General features: G+C 42.6%; 1 protein-coding gene across 1 annotated transcript in view; it reads left to right on the forward strand.

Annotated features, from left to right (window-relative positions):
- Window positions 1-19,718, forward strand: part of LOC124551002 (connectin-like) — a 750,563-nt gene that overhangs the window by 229,330 nt on the left and 501,515 nt on the right. The window contains exon 2 of the mRNA XM_047125840.1: window positions 936-1,077. The gene's annotated coding sequence lies outside the window, so the exon portion shown is untranslated. The remainder of the gene's footprint in view (window positions 1-935; window positions 1,078-19,718) is intronic.

Here is a 19,718-nt window from a genome sequence, read left to right on the forward strand (position 1 = left end):
ATCCCTTGATGCCTCAGAACATGTCCTACCAACCGATCCCTTCTTCTAGTCAAGTTGTGCCACAAACTTCTCTTCTCCCCAATCCTATTCAATACCTCCTCATTAGTTACGTGATCTACCCACCTTATCTTCAGCATTCTTCTGTAGCACCACATTTCGAAAGTTTCTAGTCTCTTCTAGTCCAAACTGCTTATCGTCCATGTTTCACTTCCATACATGGCTACACTCCATACAAATACTTTCAGAAACGACTTCCTGACACTTAAATCTATACTCGATGTTAACAAATTTCTCTTCTTCAGAAACGATTTCCTTGCCATTGCCAGTCTACATTTTATATCCTCTCTACTTCGACCATCATCAGTTATTTTACTCCCTAAATAGCAAAACTCAAATAGTGTGGACTAGAAATCCTAAACTCCGCTTTCCGCGGACAGGTGATCTACCGACAGTTCGCGGCCAGCTCCCACTGTGCTTTCTTCAGAACCTCTCACCTACTTCGCAGATGTTCTTCCGCAAATCTTGCTGCACTGTCTCTGCTGAAAGGAGGGATGTGGAACAGGCAGTAGCAGATGTAAAAGTGCGAGACCGCGTCGCTAGTCGTGCCTGGGTTGATCGGCCGCTACGAGCATCATCCGACAAACGGAAGGTTGTGGGTTGCAATCTTCGAACAGCATATTGCTTAATACGCCAGGAACTTTCGAAACAGCGAACACTCCACTGCAGAATGAAACACTCATTTTGAGGTTTTAGATTTGACTTTTCTTGATCAGTAGAAACTGGCACTTCCACTCCTATTAAGTTTGGAACTCACGATAGCTATTAAAACTTAGTAAACCAGAAATATTACAGTTTTGTGTTTTGGCATATCTGAATTGCTTCTTGCAATAACCTGCATTGAGCAACTTTAGTATTTTGTTACTATTTTGTTGCAGGACGCGTCCGTCAATTTGATACTTCGCAGAGAGTTCAGCCCAAATGGACTGACTTTGCCCAGGAACATATTCTAGGCGCTACTGTTCGCACAGATAGAAGCAGAAAGCTCAGCACCTGAACATCACAGACGGATCGCATTCGGTAAGTCATTATGAGAGAAAACTTCTACAGTAATCTGATCAACTTGTACCAATGTGAATTTTATTCTCAAACGTCATCTACTTACTTTTATTCCCCTTCTGTTCCCAATCAATTAAATTGCTTTACTCCAAATTGCATCCTTCACTTCGTATATTAAATGAAACACTATGTACTTATATCTCTCAGATGCCTAAATATGATGAGTGCTTTTGAGTGCGAAGCAAGCACCACCACGTTGATCAACATACTCTTCAAGACATCATGAAGCGCAGCGCAGAGGATAATGTACCGCATGTTAGGATATCTGCCCCTTCCATTAGCATATGAAAAGTAGTAAGTGGAAGGGAAGAACTACCCTACTGAACGCAGTATAATTAGCCTAATTTGGACTTGACAGTCTCAATGGGGGCGTTACGCAGGTCGCTTTAGTACATTCCTAAGTTAAGAGCGATTGTTCAAAGTAGGTTGTCCAGTAAGCGTATACTGCTGTCTTCAACCGTCCGCCAGTTCACGTTTTCACCAATCGGTGACGCTCTCTCCTGACTGAAACAAACCCGCGAATGTCCGTGTCGCTCTTCTTTGAACGCGCCCGACACAGTGTGTTAACTATATTTGCTGTGGGTCACACAAAATTGAGCGGTACCTTACGGTGCGTCACACAACTGTTTCGCAGGTGATCTCAGTACTAGGATGGGAAGGGTCCACGGGGAAAAGGTGAAAGGTGGGGGGAGGGGCGGGGGGGGGGGGGGGGTTGGAATGTGAATGGTCCTCTATACTGGGTGGTGGAAGTAAGTTGCTAGTGATGAGAAATGCCCTCAGCTCTTCACCCAGAGCGTGATTGCAGTTGTGTGTCCGGTACGTAGGGGCGACCAAGGTACATCGCCCATAGGGGCTCGATAGCCAGTTCGTGTTTTATTTGCTTTAACTGCCGTTAGAATACGCCACCGACCATGGAGGTTGGCAATAAAAAGCACCGTTATCTTTCCACAAACGCGTCAATGCAGTTAGAGTGTCAAGCGAAAAAGGCAATGCATTTTATTTTGACATTGTATAAAGCAATAAATGTTTAAAGCATTTTCGTAAACTAACTACTTGACTTACTTGACTTAATTCCTTTGGCCCCTATGGGGGCATAGGGCATCCAGGAGAACTCGCCATCCGTCTCTGTCTTTGCCAACTCTTTTTGCTTCCCCTTCTACTGTCCTCTTCCATGTGCCCCTTGGTCTTCCTCTCTTCCTTGTTCCCTGGGGATTCCATTCCAATGCTTTTTTCTCGATGGCTCCATCTGGCTTTCTCAAGGTGTGCCCCAACCAGCTCCACTTTCTCTCTCGTATCTGGTCTTCTATAGGTATCTGGTTTGTTATTCGCCAGAGCTCCTTATTATATATTTTTTCTGGCCACCAGATATTCATGATGCGTCGAAGACATCTGTGTATGAAGCTTTGTAACTGGGATGTTATCTTTTTATCCGTTTTTCAGCTTTCACTGGCGTACAGGATGACAGCCTTCACTTTTGTATTAAAAATACGGATTTTTGTTTTGTACGTGATATTTCTATTTTTCCATATTGGATACAATTGTATGAAAGCAGCATTTGCCTTTTTAATGCGGTTTCTCACGTTATCTCCAGCTCCACCATCTTCCGCCACTATACTACCCAGATTCAGGAATGAGTTGACAGTCTCCACCCGCTGCTCACCTATTAACAATGGTACCTCCATGTTCCCTGAATTTACTCTCATTTCCTTTGTTTTGCCTATACTTATCTTGAGGCCAGCAGTCTCTGCTTCTTCTTTCAGCAAGTTTAATATCAGTCAGCCTTGGAGCTAATAAAACTATATCGTCTGCAAAATCCAAATCCTCCAGACGTTCGTGAATCCCCCACTGGATTCCTCGTCTCCTGCCTGCTGTGACTCTTCTCATAACTAGAACGAGGAGAAAAAGTGTTGGTGACAAAATGCAACCCTGCCGGTCTCCGGTTGTTACTTTTATGGGCTCTGTCATATTTCCATTGTGGAGTACGCAGCATTTGTAGCCATCATATAGATCTTTTATGATGTTTAAGATCTTCTGTGGTATGCCATACTTCCGCAACACCTGCCAGAGCACTTTGTTTCACGGAATCGATGGCCTTTTGAAAATCAATGAACGCCAGGTACATGGTTGATTGGAACCCTTTGCTTTGCTCTAAAATGATCCTAAGAGTCTTAATAAGATGAACACAACTGCGTTGTGCCCTAAAACCGGCCTGTTCTTTACGCCGTCGCTTTTCAAGGGATTTTTTAATTCTGTTTAAAATAATTCTGGTGAGGACCTTACTGGGCACTGACAACAATGTAATACCACGCCAGTTGTTACAGTCTGACAAATTTCCCTACTACAGTAACTCAGAAATGGTAATACAACCAAGGCCCCTCATGGCCATTCTTCCCTTCTGTCTTTTGTAAGTATTACTTTAATGTCCATTAATAAGCTCAACGTAGTCGAGGTCTACACCACACCAAATGCAGTTTTTACGTAAACCAATTCTTTCCTGGATTGATTCTTTGAATTTTTTTGGTCTTTTGACTTTTAGCAATGACTATGTACATAGCAGGGACACCAAAACCATATTCTGGTCATTGAGGTTCAATTGTTGAAGGTGGTCCTTCAGCTGCTCAGGCAAACAATGGTAGGCATGTCGTTTTAGTAACAACGCCGTTTAGGTCAAACGCCACATCACCTGAGCGACAGTGCTTCCCTACATCTAAAGAAGTCAGGGCATTTTAGAAATTGTAACCAAGAAAAAAGACCTCAAACAACGCAAAATGAACCCGAGTAATATTGCCTGACACTCCAGTGAAATATGTGTTGCCATACGAATACCTAGCCTCCACAGGCTGGAAAGGAAAAATTTTAGAGAGAAATTTGGATGTTTAGCGCAAGAAAATATTTTCTAGGAGACATGGCCATTGTCGTTGTATACAACATAATAAGACTAGTGAAATAACATAAAGAAAGGAAGTACATGAGTAGGAAGACAAAGAGAAAACTGTTGCATTTTTTTAGTGTAGGATGCCTACATCAGAGGCAGGGTTGCACTTGGAGGCTAACCTATTGTTCTCCTTTGATTGACAGGTCATTAACCTATTGTTCTGCTAAATGGATTAAGACCTTTTCAGACATCCTTCCATTTGATTGACAGGTCCTTGACCTATGTCCCTCCACTCCTCCTCCCTCTCCACCTCACCATACCCCTCCCATCCCATCAGGAAACCCATAACCCACCTACCCTTGCTCCTCACTGATATAGGTACACTTTCAGGTCCGAGTTATTCGAATAGACCCCTCTTACTCTTATCAGTCAAATTGATAAGAATGAGAGGGGGTTATTTCATTAATGCAGACCTGAAAGTGTACTTATACCTTATCAGTCGAATTGATAAGAGTGAGAGGGGGCTATCTGAATATTTCATATGTGAAAGTGTTCCTGTGTCAGCAATGGGCAGATGGGGGGGGGGGGGGGGTTGGAGGTTTCCTGAGAGTTTGGGAAGAGGAGATGGAAGAGGGATTGAGGGATAATAGGTTAAGGACTTGTCAATAAAAGGGAAGGATATCCTCAGGTAGTCTTAATCTTCATAGCAGAACAATAGGTTAATGACATATGAATCAAAGGAGAACAATAGGCTTGCCCCTGAGAGCATATATGCCTCTGATATAGACAACCTGCTCTAACAAAATGCACCAGCTCTCTCTTTGTCCTCCTACTTAAGTGTTAATAATAAGGTTCTTTAGGATGAAGATGAGGTTGCCATGTGTCTGTCAGAGACGTCCAGGTAATGATGTGGTTCAATGTGTTATTCAAGTTGTAATTGGTGGACATATCTACAGTGTGGTAAAAATGGTATGAAAGAACTTTTCTGTGAATGTTTGGTCTGTAAAGATAATATTGCTCACTGAGACGAAGACTGCTAAAAATTCTGGACATATTTGTCTGTCAAACTTTTATTACAACAATGATTTCACCATTTATGACTTGTAGTACTGCAGAGCCTGTGTTTCTCCGAATTACGATGTAGTATTCCTTCGAAAATGCACGCATGTTCGAAGGAACAGGCACTGAGGCGACTATGCCTTTATGAAATACGAGAAATATATTCGAAGGTGTGAATATGGACCACTATCAGTTATATAATGGAATGACAACAATGAAAATATGTGTTGGACTGGGACTTGAGTCTGGTTTCCGCTTTTCATGGGCAGTTGCCTTACCGTCTTTTCCCTTAACCTTTTCTTTACAGCATACTTAATTTTAATTTATTTATTTTTTAAGCGAAAAGCCATGTATGATAGAAAGCATACAACACGTTCATATATTACATGTAGTCATTAACAAAAAAAGAAACAGTTAAGATCAGACAGGACGCCCCCCCTGGCGAAAAATAATAAGGTACAATGGACATCAATAACAAACAAAACGTAAACGAAAATAAAATCGCCGTCCTGGAGAAACAAACTAAATGGCATCCGCCAACTTAGGGATGGATGCACTCGGAATGCCAAGTCAATCAGGTATGTTCGGGGAAGGTCTCCTCATAGAATATTCCATCTTTCCCGTACACTGGTCAGAGTACTTGTATTACACACTCACATTGAAATCACCTTCTAATATCCGGGACATTGCACATTGCAGCTGAAGGAAAGAGGAGGGGGATTGGTCCAAGAAGACACTAGGCACCTCCGAAAAAGTTTGCATAGCATTGACGATATATCGTATTGTGCGTGGGAAAAGTAAAACGATGTTGCAGAAATGTCAAAAAAGTCAAAAACCCTTAATTCCTTCATGGAACAAATAAGAGATCAACAAGCATTTTATCCAGCTCACCGGATTGGTCTTCGTACATTGGAAATAAGTCTCATTTGGGAACAGAAGAGTCTTCGATGCAATGGCGCATTTTCTAAATCAGCTCCCACACCTTTGCAAAAGATCCACACAACAGTCGATGTTCATCCGTGTCAGGCGTGTGACAATGAAGGCAACGTGGTGAATCTGTCATATTAATGGCCTGTAGGCGAAGTTGTGACATGCATTTCATATTAAGAATGAAACACCAGGTCATACGAGCGTTCGTGTCGGGGAGAACATGGTTCACAGAACTCCAGACCACAGGTCATGGGGACCTCAGGATACCAGCTTTCCACCACGTTACGGGTATGACCTTTCGTCATTAGGCGATAAATATCACGTATCATAGGGTACCTAGTACAAGGCAAGTCGATATGGAAATAATTGTATTCGATAGAAAATGTCCAGATATATCTACATCTACATCTACATCTACATTGATACTCCGCAAGCCACCCAACGGTGTGTGGCGGAGGGCACTTTACGTGCCACTGTCATTACCTCCCTTTCCTGTTCCAGTCGGGTATGGTTCGCGGGAAGAACGACTGTCTGAAAGCCTCTCTAATTTTACATTCGTGATCTCCTCGGGAGGTATAAGTAGGGGGAAGCAATATATTCGATACCTCATCCAGAAACGCACCCTCTCGAAACCTGGCGTGGAAGCTACACCGCGATGCAGAGCGCCTCTCTTGCAGAGCCTGCAACTTGAGTTTGTTAAACATCTCCGTAACGCTATCATGGTTACCAAATAACCCTGTGACGAAACGCGCCGCTCTTCTTTGGATCTTCTCTATCTCCTCCGTCAACCCGATCTGGTACGGATCCCACACTGACGAGCAATACTCAAGTATGGGTCGAACGAGTGTTTTGTAAGCCACCTCCTTTGTTGATGGACTACAATTTCTAAGGACTCTCCCAATGAATCTCAACCTGGTACCCGCCTTACCAACAATTAATTTTATATGATCATTCCGCTTCAAATCGTTCCGCACGCATACTCTCAGATATTTTACAGAAGTAACTGCTACCAGTGTTTGTTCCGCTATAATATAATCATACAATAAAGGATCCTTCTTTCTATGTATTCCCAATACATTACAATTGTCTATGTTAAGGGTCAGTTGCCACTCCCTGCACCAAGTGCCTATCCGCTGCAGATCTTCCTACATTTCGCTACAATTTTCTAATGCTGCAACTTCTCTGTATACTACAGCATCATCCGCTAAAAGCCGCATGGAACTTCCGACACTATCTACTAGGTCATTCATATATATTGTGAAAAACAATGGTCCTATAACACTCCCCTGTGGCACGGCAGAGGTTACTTTAACGTCTGTAGACGTCTCTCCATTGATAACAACATGCTGTGTTCTGTTTGCTAAAAACTCTTCAATCCAGCCACACAGCTGGTCTGATATTCCGTAGGCTCTTACTTTGTTTATCAGGCGACAGTGCGGAACTGTATCGAACGCCTTCCGGACGTCAAGAAAAATAGCATCTACCTGGGAGCCTGTATCTAATATTTTCTGGGTCTCATGAACAAATAAAGCGAGTTGGGTCTCACACGATCGCTGTTTCCGGAATCCATGTTGATTCCTACATAGTAGATTCTGGGTTTCGAAAAACGACATGATACTCGAGCAAAAACATGTTCTAAAATTCTGCAACAGATCGACGTCAGAGATATAGGTCTATAGTTTTGCGCACCTGCTCGACGACCCTTCTTGAAGACTGGGACTACCTGTGCTCTTTTCCAATCATCTGGAACCTTCCGTTCCTCTAGAGACTTGCGGTACACGGCTGTTAGAAGGGGGGCAAGTTCTTTCGCGTACTCTGTGTAGAATCGAATTGGTATCCCGTCAGGTCCAGTGGACTTTCCTCTGTTGAGTGATTCCAGTTGCTTTTCTATTCCTTGGACACTCATTTCGATGTCAGCCATTTTTTCGTTTGTGCGAGGATTTAGAGAAGGAACTGCAGTGCGGTCTTCCTCTGTGAAACGGCTTTAGAAAAAGGTGTTTAGTATTTCAGCTTTACGCGTGTCATCCTCTGTTTCAATGCCATCATCATCCCGGAGTGTCTGGATATGCTGTTTCGTGCCACTTACTGATTTAACGTAAGACCAGAACTTCCGAGGATTTTCTGTCAAGTCGGTACATAGAATTTTACTTTCGAATTCACTGAACGCTTCACGCATAGCCCTCCTTACGCTAACTTTGACATCGTTTAGCCTCTGTTTGTCTGACAGGTTTTGGCTGCGTTTAAACTTGGAGTGCAGCTCTCTTTGCTTTCGCAGTAGTTTCCTAACTTTGTTGTTGTACCACCGTGGGTTTTTCCCGTCCCTCACAGTTTTACTCGGAACGTACCTGCCTAAAACGCATTTTACGATTGCCTTGAACTTTTTCCAAAAACACTCAACATTGTCAGTGTCGGAACAGAAATTTTCGTTTTGATCTGTTAGGTAGTCTGAAATCTGCCTTCTATTACTCTTGCTAAACAGATAAACCTTCCTCCTTTTTTTATATTCCTATTGACTTCCATATTCAGGGATGCTGCAACGGCCTTATGATGACTGATTCCCTGTTCTGCACATACAGAGTCGAAAAGTTCGGGTCTGTTTGTTATCAGTAGGTCCAAGATGTTACCTCCACGAGTCGGTTCTCTGTTTAATTGCTCGAGGTAATTTTCGGATAGTGCACTCAGTATAATGTCACTCGATGCTCTGTCCCTACCACCCGTCCTAAACATTTGCGTGTCCCAGTCTATATCTGGTAAATTGAAATCTCCACCTAGGACTATAGCATGCTGAGAAAATTTATGTGAAATGTATTCCAAATTATCTCTCAGTTGTTCTGCCACTAATGCTGCTGAGTCGGGAGGTCGGTAAAAGGAGCCAATTATTAACCTAGCTCGGTTGTTGAGTGGGAGGCAGAAAAATGTGGTACTGCAACGGGCCCTACTCGAGAGGGAGGGGCCAGTTCATCAACCAGGCTTCCCGATAATCCGATCCGGTGGCGGGCCCATGATTTATCCATTGTACTTACATAAAGAGCGTGTGGCCTAGGGTGGACGTGGACAAGACCGAGGCCGCCGACTCAAGGAGAAAAAATTTGTGTGTTGTAGGGGACTTAGATGATGAGACAGACACTTAAAAAACAGCCGAGCACCGCCTGCAGCCTCTGTACTTTTGCCAGATGGGGTAGTCACGAATCCCGATGACTGATAACAAAATCCATCCGTTTCGTCATGTCCAATGCTCACAGGAGGTTGCCACGAATATCCATGCGGATAACTTAAAGGTGGTGTTTATAGTTAAGTGAGGATGTGCGCTGTACATCACATGTGAAGGTGGTCCCCAAATCTTTGAGCTTATCCAGTAATGGCAATGTGGCTACATTCCCTGTTGGAAGACCCCTACAAACTAACATAGCATTAGAATTCATCAGATTCACATGGCTTCCTGTAGCAGTGCTATATTGATTGATTCATTCCGGTGCCTCTGGCACTTCATCTCCTGATAGAACCAAGAACACCAGGTCATTTGCGTGTTCATGGCAGATGAAAGCCTCCCGGTCATTGTTGTCCCAGTCAGCCGTCTCCCCAAACCGTGTAACAGTGGTTCAAGGGCGATGGGGTAAAGGAGCATAAACAGAGGACATCCCTGGTTAACTGACTGCATGATAGGAACGGGGCCCGCCAGGGGGAAATGTTCAATAAAGAAAGGAAAGTTTTTCGACTTATGGGATATTTTTCTTTTCTAAACTTCGAGTTCCTTATATAAGAAACCTGACTAAATTGGGTTCTACATGTTTCAAAAATCTTTTCACCAATTTAGAAACTCTTCAGTATTGGACGATTCTGTTTGTTTTAGCTTTAGCTGTGCAGAAAATTTGCCATTATAGTCTCCAATCTCTGACCTGCATAAATGGAAACATTTTGCCTTTCTTTGGAGGGAGTGGGGTTGTAGGGTTAGAAAGAGAGATAGCAAGAGAGAGAGAGAGCATTTGGAAAAAGCAAGTCAATAATTTTCTGTTCTTGTATGTCTTTTCAGTATAATGCTCACATCATCCTTGAACAACTGAAGCAGTTTGTATTAATTTTACGTGTCCTACAAAGAACAGTGGAACTAACGTTTGGCCTTTTGAAACAACATGATTCATTTATTGCGAGTTATGAGCAGTGGATTAGAAACCTCTTTCGATTACTGTTGTTGAAATGACTGTAAATATTTTTTCTGTGGTTCTCATCTCTAGAACGCATATATAGATACAAAAAGAGAGTAAACAATGAGAGGCAGTACAATTAACATATCTGGCAGCTACCGATGTTTATAAAACCTCTAGTTTTTCCATAGCAAACTCCACAAATTAAATTAACAATTTGCAGCGACGGTACAACACAGCAGAAGCTAATAGAGTGCCTATAAAAATTAACTACAACACTGTTACTGTCTGCAAATAGAAGCAAAGCTGCTTTTATGCTACTGAATTAAAGATAGAAGGAACAATAAGGGTCCTAAAATTAGGCCTTGTGGAACAAAGTGTATGGTTTTTAACGACGAAACTCTACATACCAGACAATAGACTTGTGGAGCTCCAACACAGCAGAAACTGCTTGCTGTGTTAGGGATGATGAAGTCTTTGAGCGAGTATCGCGTTATCCGCGCTGCAGGGCGTGTACCTTCCAACCTCTGAAACGTCTGAAAGCGTCGGAGCGGTGCATGGGAGGCGATGGTGCGTGAGATAATACGCCTGGTGGGAGTTGCGGTTTCCGCGGCGGCGCTGCGTGATCGGATAACGTAATTGGAACCCCACATGAGTTGTTCACATTTTCAGTTCACGGAAAGATAGACCCCTTTGTGCGGTGCACCGTAATGCCGTGGCGTGACGTGTTGCAGAGATGGGTTCGGGTGATGGAAAAAGAGTTTCACGTCCACCACGAGAGCTGCCGCACTTTTCATAAAGGCACGAACTGGGTGCGATATCCAGCCTGTTACACACTGACGGCTGAGTGGCGTGATATTGCGACACAGCGGCGAATGGGGTTGTTAATTTGCAGAAATAATATTATCTGTCGTAAGACCGCTTTATGGCAGGTGACTGGAGCAAAAGGAAAAGCTCTAACATCCATGTGAATGCTATCAGGAATGACACCTCCCAGAACGCACTAAATTATTGCCAGTCATCCATTACAACGTACGGGATATGATGTGCCAAAGATTTTCATTTGTCATCAGTATAATACACTGATTTATTTTGGTGCGATCAGCCTGTTTCACAGTTACTTGATAGGATACGAAATGAACCAAATAAAGCAATCACATTGATTGTACAATTTCAGACTACATTGTGGAACAGTGAATGTCTAACACTGAAACTTGTAAACACGTAAAAAGGGAAAGAAACATTTACCGTTATTATTATCCCCAAGATTAAACATAAAATTCAATTTTAGCTCTCAATTTGTACCTGCTGTTGTCGTTGTTGTGGTCTTCAGTCCTGAGACTGGTTTGATGCTGCTCTCCATGCTACTCTATCCTGTGCAAGATTCTTCATCTCCCAGTACCTACTGCAACCTACATCCTTCTGAATCTGCTTGGTGTATTCATCTCTTGGTCTCCCTCTACGATTTTTACCCTCCACGCTGCCCTACAATACTAAATTGGCGATCCCTTGATGCCTCACAACATGTCTTACCAACCGAACCCTTCTTCTAGTCACGTTGTGCCACAAACTTCTCCTCTCCCCAATCCTATTCAATACCTTCTCATTAGTTACGTGATCTACCCATCTAATCTTCAGCATTCTTCTGTAGCACCACATTTCGAAAGCTTCTATTCTCTTCCTTTCCAAACTATTTATCGTCCATGTTTCACTTCCACACATGGCTACACTCCATACAAATACTTTCAGAAATGACTTCCTGATACTTAAATCTATACTCGATGTTAACAAATTTCTCTTCTTCAGAAACTCTTTTTGCCATTGTCAATCTACATTTTATATCCTCTCTACTTCGACCATCATCAGTTATTTTGCTCCCCAAATAGCAAAACTCCTTTACTACTTTTAGTGTCTCATTTCCTAATCTAATACCCTCAGCATCTCCCGACGTAATTCGGCTACATTCCATTTCCTCGATTTGCTTTTGCTGATGTTCATCTTATATCCTCCTTTCAAGACGCTATCCATTCCGTTCAACTGCTCTTCCAAGTCCTTTGCTGTCTCTGACAGAATTACAATGTCATCGGTGAACCTCAAGGTTTTTATTTCTTCTCCATGGATTTTAATACCTACTCCGAATTTTTCTTTTGTTTCCTTCACTGCTTGTTCAATATACAGATTGAATAACATCGAGGAGAGGCTATAGCCCTGTCTCACTCCCTTCCCAACCACTGCTTCCCTTTCATGCCCCTCAACTCTTATAACTGCCAATTGGTTTCTGTACAAATTGTAAATAGCCTTTCGTTCCCTGTATTTTACCCCTGCCACCTTAAGAATCTGAAAGAGAGTATTCCAGTCAACATTGTCAAAAGCTTTCTCTAAGTCTACAAATGCTAGAAACATAGGTTTGCCTTTCCTTAATCTGGCTTCCAAGATAAGTCGTAGGGTCAGTATTGCCTCACGTGTTCCAGCATTTCTACGGAATCCAAACTGATCTTCCCCGTGGTCGGCTTCTACTAGTTTTTCCATTCGTCTGTAAAGAAATAAATTTGTACCTATCCGTCCATAAATTTTGTCCGTTATTTTTTGTTCCAGTAAATATTTGAGTTCCTTGTATCCATGTGATCGGTGGTCTCCACTTCCTCTTCCTTCCTAGTACCCAATCCATTACCTGTAACGGCTTAACGGCTATCTCTCCCTGATATCCCTACACAATGAGCTGTTTTTCTTCCAGAAAGTCGCAAATCGAATTCTCCTTCTGATGATCCTTTCCGCAGACCGTCTCCAGATGCGCCTTCAGTTGTCTTCAACCTTATCATTTACTGGGATTTACTTGTCCCTGCTGCTCATCCATATATAATAAGATCAATTCTTTCATTTTGTTTCTAAATTGCTGAGCCGATCAAATGCCGTTTAATTTACCAGTAGTAAATATTTCGTCATTTATTCTTGAATTTTTTCCCTATATTTTTTACCATCAGGTATGATTTTTACTTCCAATTACACGTGGTCTTCAGTACGTGTAATAGTTCTAATGCTTCCTTCAAGCATCAAGTCTTGACTGACGCAGAAAACTGTTCTGTTTACATGAAATTGTAATCTGTTCCTCCTATCACCACGCAGTTTTTTTATATTTATGTTGATCTGAAGTTTCCTTTTTTAGAAATCTCTATTAATTTTCCTGACGGTACATTCAGTTTCTCCTATATTATGTGTGAAAATTAACTGGTCACGAATAAATTGTAATGGATGTGTAGTACTAACGTCTGTGCAGACATTCCTTTTCTTACATTATTTCTTCCGATTATCTAACGATGTGGCAAACAGCTGCATCCCTGATGTAATCCTTTTGTAAGTTTAAATCCAGCAGACAGGAAGATTTGTATTTTTATTCTTGTTGTACAATTTTCACATGGATTCTGAACTGCTTTTTTCATCAGATTTTTCACCGTCTGTAGGTATTAATTGAAGGGGCGTACATTCGACAAGTCCTTGCTAGATTTTGTGACTTACGTGGCACGAGATCTCTACCTATTTATCACGCAATTCAAGTAACTTGATAAAAAAGTGCACTGCAATCAGTGAAATATATCTCACGAAAGGAGTGCAGATAATCATTAACGATATCGTTGTGAGATATTACTGATAATCAGCTCTGTAGGTCTAATCTTTTTATTGTTCGTCTAGTAACTTCCATTTGTTTCTGTGATGTCTGAAAGCCCTAAACCGTAACTGCCAATTCGTCAGAAAGTGATACAGAATCCTACAGCTAATTCTTTCTGTACTGTTCTCTAACACTGCCGGTGATTAACGTCTGTGTATTTAAAGAAAGACGTTCCGAAACTGCCACAAGCTGCAGCAGTGTGTAATATTTTAAGAGGAAACTAACGACCACACCCAAGTCACAAATAGCATTACATCAATTTGAAGTAATGTTACTTAATGCTGCTGCTAGATGCAGTTAATTATTTGACGCTAAGGAACCTTCCTTTAACCGCATGTAATGGTATCCGTTACTTCAGACTGGTCGCTAGCCCATCCACTATCTTTCGGACACGAGTGAACCAACGCGAATACGTGTTATTCTATGTGTTAGTGTAGAGGGGAGGCTGCTAATGGTTTCAAGAAATTCTTATAACTACAGTTTGGACCTTTAGTTTGTGCTGTCTCCAAGTTACACTGAAATCTGGTTTCGCAGGACAGAGCAGATCAGGTTATGGTTGTGGAAGGGGGCCAAAATCAGTTACTGTCAGTTGCACAAAACACAAGTAGTTTATTTTCCTAAAAACATTTAATCACACATGCCCTTAAAAGGATTCAAAACAATAGGACTAAAACCCCAAACACAGGTTATTACAATTGCTTTAAGGAATACACGCGGCTGAAGGCCTTACTTAAAAAAAGAAAGTCTTACGTAAATACTCGGCTGTAGGCCGCACACTAGACACAGTAGATCTGAGGCTTGAGGCATGGATAATAATGATTTGCAATAGGTAAAATCCCTTTCTTTCTATTTAAAAAAATTAATTTAAGCAAGAACCTTCAAACTTTTAATTTAAGACGGCTGAAGGCCTTATCTTGACGTTAAAACGAACTAACTTAATACACGGCTGAAGGCCTGGCACAGTACTTGAGACTAAAAGAAAATCACAATCTAAAACAACAGTGGTGCTGAGAAGTGATCCAAGGGCCGGCCTGAGAGGTAACTCTAACATAAATTTAGGTGAGACAGGCAGCCAAGCGTAATAATAAATAATCGGATGGCAATCCGACCCAGGGACGACTGAAGGACCGACCAGCAACCTAATCAATTACCTTCCGCCCGACCAACAGCACGGCAACGGAAAAATCAGCACTACGTCTTGAAAATTGGCGTTTAAATACAGTCAAGACACAGTAATCACTTAGAAATATGAACAACACCAAAGGCTGTCGAACCACACGCCGTGCCGGACAGCACCAACACGGCAAGGAAACACACACTCGCTGCTCTGTCCCAACCGAACGACTGCCTACTCCAGTACGCAGACAGCATTCATAACTGCTCAGTGGAAATCACAGTAGCTACACACAGTTCCACGTGGACACTTGCACCAAGAACTCTGACAATTCTAAAACCAATCACTGTGGAACGACAAGGAGAAATCACACGTCAACACACACACCGAGTTCATATACGCGATTGGCGACCAAATACACGTCGCTCGGTGATACGACCGACCGAACGACCAACCAAGGTCGTCCCCACTCAAGTTATGTGTGGCGGCAACGGTCGGGCGAGTCATGGCTGTCCGGAGCTCACTGCAGCTCCATCACGACTCCTTGATGTCCGTTTGGTACTCGGAGACACGACGACGTGGGCGCACTGGCTCGGACCCAACAATGCAGAGGTAACTCTTGCCCATTGGCCACGACATCTCTGCACAAGGAAGGAACCGACCCACGTCCGGCAAGATGACCAACTGACGAGGCCCAGAAACGGTCAAAAGACCAAATCCACGTCAACCGATGAGATGTCCGACCAACTAACGGTCGTTCCCACTACTGTCTCCTTCCGTCGGACAGTGCATGTGTGTCGTCAGCGGTGGGCGAGTACTGGCTGTCCCGACCTCACTGGCGCTGCGTCCCGACCGAACTCTCCGCACACCACGACCCGGAAATACTCGCGGTCGCTCCAAAGATCATACGACAGTGCTCTTATCGACAGCGCTGCTGCTGCCACTCACGGACAGGCAGGCCAGCAACTTAGTGACGCCAGCTAATCGACTAAAGAACGTGACGGCAGTACCGCAGAGAGAAGATGGCCCAGCCATTGGCGGAAGGGATGCACTTCTGTCACAGTGAACGATTCTCTTCAGTAGTCATTGGTCCCTTTCTTGCAGGATCTTTTACCGTCCGCAGCGACGTCGGAGACTTGATGTTTCACAGGATTCCTGATAAACACGGTACACTCGTGCAATGGTCCCACTGGAAAATGTCCATCTCTACCTCGGAGATGCTGCGTCCAATCGCTCGTGCGCCGACTGTAACGCCAGGCTCAAACTCAAACATTTGATAATCTGCCGTTGTAGCAGCAGTAACCGATCTAACAACTGTGCCGGATACTTGTTGTCTTATAGAGGCGTTGTCGACCGCAGAGCCATATTCTTCCCGTTTACATATCTCTGTATTTGATGCATGGGGGCTTAATTATAATAAATATGAATGCAAATACTTTTTAATTTTTAGTAGCTGTATGTCCGGTTACGCAGTCTCGTAAACGGTTGGCCCTGACTAGTTTTAGTACACAATCTGACTGCATAGAACAACAACAAAGAATGAAATGAAATTTCCGTTAACACAATTAATTAATTAAGTCCCCAGCAACTATAAAACGTACGAAACCAAAGCACAAGTGTAACTATTCTGTGTGTGTAAGTGTGATTCAACGTACACATCTGGCACGTTTCTTCTTCAACCATTTATACTGAAGTAATTAAAAAAAATAGAAACACTATAATTGCGCAAGAAAACCAGAATTACACTCTAATACAAGAACACGAGCCAGATGCTTTGTTGACTGAACCTGTGACGAGGCATATTGTTTAAGACATTGAGATAATGAAAAAAAAGGGAATTTTTTTTTTACCTTCGTATATATTGACGAAAAGCACTCTGATCATTACAATATCTCCATTCGAACAACATCTGCTGTCTAGCCCATCAAACAACTGCATACAACATGGCCTCAAATAGCACAGCTATCAATATCCTCTCAGCAAGATCTGCACAAGCACTCACTACGACGACATCTCAACAACGACTAACTACTGCTACTTCTCAACAAGCACTGCCAGTGGAGGCGGCGGAATAAAACTCTTTGGCGCAATCTCTGGCGCTGTGGCTCAGTGTAGCCACCATCCATTGAATACGCGTGCCTATGCCAGTTTCTTTGGCACTTCAGTGTATCTATGAAAGCACCTGCCTGGGTCTATATTTTGCTGACTAGTGGGAAACTATATGTTGTTAGAAAGATTCAATTTGGTTTCTGTAAAAGACAATTAACCAATGGGCAAGCTTAAGTTATTACCGCTATGAAGCCGTGCGGGATTAGCCGAGTGGCCTAAGGCGCTGCAGTCATGGACTGTGCGGCTGGTCCCGGCGGAGGTTCGAGTCCTCCCTCGAACATGGGTGTGTGTGTTTGTCCTTAGGATAATTTAGGTTAAGTAGTGTGTAAGCTTAGGGACTGATGACCTTAGCAGTTAAGTCCCATAAGATTTCACACACAATTGAACAATTGAACAGTTATGAAATATAATGCGTGTTGCTCTATTTAAGTATAGATTTCTGATAAACTATAATTGAGAGTAGTCAGAGAGCATCATTTTAACTGCCGCTGTTCAGTTTTGTAGTAAGGTCAACCCTTTATCTCGGCCGTAAAAACGGCCGAGCGGTATCCCTTTAGAACACAAGCAAAAGCTTGCAATATAAAGATCCTTTCAACTTGTATAGTTTCTCTGTCCACTGAAGTGTATGTTTTCTGTACGTCTAGTAGTTTCCCCAAAGCTGTCTTCGGAAACTTCAGATGTACTTATGAAAAACTCTGTACGTTCGACGCCTCCCCACGTCGTAAAACGAAACGGTGGGAGATATTTGTCATATTGTTACTTTTGAGTAGGACGTTAATTAAAATAACGACACATTAATGTCTTTGATTCAGAGAAAAGAATGATAGTGAAAGGATTATCAAAATGGTTCAAATGGCTCTGAGCACTATGGGACTTAACAGTTGAGGTCATCAGTCCCCTACTCTTAAAACTACTTAAAACTGACTAACCTAAGGACATCACACACATCCATGCCCGAGGCAGGATTCGAACCTGCGACCGTAGCAGCCGCGTGGTTCCGGACTGAAGTGCCTAGAACCGCTCGGCCACCGCGGCCGGCGAAAAGGATTATCCACAAGCGTTTGTACATAATGAAATATCTATTGCACCAGCATTAGATAGTTTCGTGAGGCCGCTATTCATAATCTGATTGGCTGGTCACTTTCAGCTCAATTATTTGCCCATTACTTCTCGACTAATTCTTAAAAAATCAACCCAAGAGCTGAAAATACTGAGTCAGCCGCTGTGTGAGCGCTGTTGTGGTTGAAAACGTTTCGTACCGAGCCCCATGAATGATTTTGTCCCATTAGTGTATCTCCAGTAAATGCCGCAGTCTCTGAAATCTCTGCTTGCAGTAATCCACGAAACTAAAGCAGACATACGGCAAAATGCTGGAACAAAGGGATAAACGGACGTGATTGAAGCGATCGCCGGCCGTCCCTCGTGCCTTAAGCTGCTGGCCTGGGTTGTCGCCAGCAATCCACTCTGCTCGGACCTCCAGTTGTTTGTGGTTCGCGGCTGGCTGCATTTATAATGTGAACGCACTGCGAAGGGAAGACCCCCCCGACCAGTTCCACCAGCTAATACATATTGCAGCAGCCGACAACTTTGCTTACGCGTGCAGACGCCAAATTAGAACTGAGAGCCTCTCTTCTCTGCGATTGTCCAGTGGACCGGCGCGATTCCTGAGTGGTCGAATCCAAACGCGTGTGGCTCGCTGCTCCCATAAATGAATACAGATTGTAGGATTGCGTACTCTGAAAATGTGATATATGAGTAGTATATTCGCATTATAACTAACAAAAAGACTGCATTACGGTTCCCGAAGTAAGAAAATAATAACAAAGGCAAAATGTTGAATAATCGGAATATCTCCCTAGGTTAATTGAGGTTTCATGAAATTCATGCTATAGCCAAACCAATGGACAATGATTCATCTGTCAAAAACAATGCAAAAAGTTGTACTTAATAATCTTTTCCAAAATTTTTAGAAGGTGATGTGTTCTGTAATAGTACTTCATCTGAATAACAATAACATCCTAGGCCAGTCGCGCACTCGATTTAAAAACAATTGCTCTAATAAGAATGCCATTCACAGGTACATTCTCCTAATTTTACAAACATTAAATAATAAAATACCTCCAGTTGTTACTTTCTGCTACCTACCTACGGCTGGTGATTTTGTGAATTAAAATATTCTCCTAGGTAAATTTAAATATGATGGGATTAATGGTACAGTATGGATAATGTCGTTTGCAACAAAAAGAATTCAGTTAACGCAGTCGGCGGACATTATTCTGTTAGGGGAGAAATCACAAGTGCGATTGTACTAGGCTTAATCTTAGGTCACTATTGTTCATATATCTACACGTTCTTCCGTCTAATGGACAACAAACAGAATTTGATATTTTGGCAGATGACACTAGTATGGTAATCAATCTTAGCGTACATACAGAGACAGAAGAAATGGTGGACAAAGCTCGTAAAACTATCATCGTCAGGTTTTCTGTGAACGGTCTCACCTTCTGTTTTGAAAAGATGGGATTGATGGTACAGCTAACCAATAAATAATGCCATTTATAGCAAAAGGAATTTAGAAATGTGTAATCAGTAACAGTACGAATGTAATTCGGGGACATTATATCGACTGGGGAGAAATCACACATTCAGTTCTGCACACCTACAAGGACTACGGCAGTGGAAGTTTAACACATGGTTGAAACGTCCCCT

Source organism: Schistocerca americana, chromosome 9 (assembly GCF_021461395.2).
Source record: "Schistocerca americana isolate TAMUIC-IGC-003095 chromosome 9, iqSchAmer2.1, whole genome shotgun sequence".
NCBI lineage: Eukaryota > Metazoa > Arthropoda > Insecta > Orthoptera > Acrididae > Schistocerca > Schistocerca americana.